This window comes from Salvia hispanica, chromosome 6, assembly GCF_023119035.1.
Source record: "Salvia hispanica cultivar TCC Black 2014 chromosome 6, UniMelb_Shisp_WGS_1.0, whole genome shotgun sequence".
Classification (NCBI taxonomy): Eukaryota; Viridiplantae; Streptophyta; class Magnoliopsida; order Lamiales; family Lamiaceae; genus Salvia; species Salvia hispanica.
The window spans coordinates 29,852,262-29,854,209 of record NC_062970.1 but is presented as its reverse complement, the minus strand read 5'-3'; the positions used below and the strand labels follow the sequence as shown (position 1 = coordinate 29,854,209).

At 36.2% G+C, this 1,948-nt stretch overlaps 1 non-coding gene across 1 annotated transcript; it reads right to left on the bottom strand.

Annotated features, from left to right (window-relative positions):
• Nucleotides 1–1,575: 1,575 nt before the first annotated feature.
• Nucleotides 1,576–1,682, bottom strand: LOC125197598. Its single transcript, XR_007172134.1, has one exon. It is a non-coding gene; the product is annotated as a small nucleolar RNA R71 (small nucleolar RNA).
• Between the last annotated feature and the right edge of the window lie 266 nt (nt 1,683–1,948).

Sequence of the window (1,948 nt, the reverse complement as noted above, 5' to 3'; positions counted from 1 at the left end):
GCTTACTCTATGGTTTCTCAGATTATATATTTTTTCTTTATGACTCCTAGTTTGATTATGATTGGCTAAAATTTTTTGTGTTGCTCCAAACATGTAGATGGATAATTTGTTCGTGTGATCTATTCTATATTCTTCTTTATCTTATGATCGTCGTTATCACATTTTTATTGCTTGATTCTACCACTCTTGGTGCATCGTTAGTAGTAGTTCCATGGTCTTATTTAAATGTCTCTTCAACTTTGAATAAGATGGATCTTTGTGGTAATGAATTATCAATTAGAATTGTTTAGATGATAATTTGATAATGGATTTCATGAGCTAATAGTAATTGATCTTTGATTCTCGCGCATCCGTAGGATTCTTAGATTAATGAAAGCTAGTTTATAGAATATGTGTTCAACTATTCTTAAACTATTGTATGTCAAGCATGTTCAATGCTAGCATCATGAATAGATTTTTATAGTCCCGTAATTCATAAGATAGAATTGAATATTAGAATAAATCACTGTTTTATCCGTGAATGTTTGGAGTAACAATCTCATCTCTTGTTTCGTCTTGCTCGTTTATTTCTTTTAATTGTTGTTGCTTATCTTGAAATCAAAATCTTCAAACCAAATCACTTTTTATTATGTATTTTGTTTGCTTTAGAATTAAATAAACTTGCCTTCCCTGTGGATCGACACCTTAAATTACTACACACGAAGCTGTAATCTTGCAGTAAAGTGGTACTATTTGGGTTAATTAATTGAACTTGAGTGAAAAATTATTTTGTTTTGATAGACCTAAATTGACACATCAGAGTGTTTATATTAGGTGATATCTTTCTAATTTTTAGTTTAGTGATAGGATTTTTTTTTAGTTTACACTAAAGCACACACATTTTATAAGACTAACTCCGAAGTTGTCGAGATGTCTCGCTTTCGGTAGGATTAGTATATTTGTGTTGTGTTTGGTTTATTTTCTGTTGTGTAGGTGTTCTAGAAAATCGAAAACAGAAAAACGAAAAATCAGTGGATGCAAACCAGATATAAGGGTACACCGCAATTTGGGTTATTGATATATCATAGAAGAAGACAGAATTCAGCTGTGATTGGTACACATCAGGACTATCAGAGTCCAGTGAGAGAAAATCCTCTATTTGAGACAAATTTTGAGGGTAGTAGTAGTGATTCAGAAGTTGAGTCTATGGCTGAAGACGACAATAATGTTCCACCACCCATGGGAAGGTTTGGCGACATCCTAAGATCGGGAGTTGATCACCCGGGGGAGTTTGCCTATGTACATGATAATGTCAACATCCCACCTCACTACATTAGTTTGGTGAATGGTGGAAATCTTTTCCATGGACGAGATGAAGAAGATCCGATGAGTCATTTGAATGCCTTTTATGAATTGACGAATTCTCACCGACCGCCAAATGTGGAGCATCTTCGGATTAAGAGGGCCTTATTTCCTTTCTCATTGAGAGAGAAAGCAAGAGAATGGTACGACTCACTACCGGGCTACAACATAGCAACATTTGAGGAGTTGAAGTCGAAATTCCTTTTGGAATATAACTCTCCAATGAAGATCGAGAAGTTGAGAGAGGAGATCACTTCATTCCGGCAAAAGTATGATGAGTCATTTGCCGAAGCTTGGAAGAGATTTACAGACTTGCTAAGGAAATGTCCAAGTCATGGTCTAGCTCCGGGGCATGATCTTTTGAAGTTCTACAAGGGACTTAATCATGAAGGCACAGGCTTGGTTACTGCAGGTTCAAGTGGGAACTTGGACGATTTGACACATGATGAGGTGAGGGCACTATTTCAGAGATTGGCTAACAATCAAAGGAACTGGCATAATCCAAGAAAGGGGGGCGCAGGAGATACATTTGGTGCAACTAAGGAGTCGGAAAGAGTATCAGCTATAGAGGCTCAAATGGCTGATTTTAGTACTCAAATATCTTCAA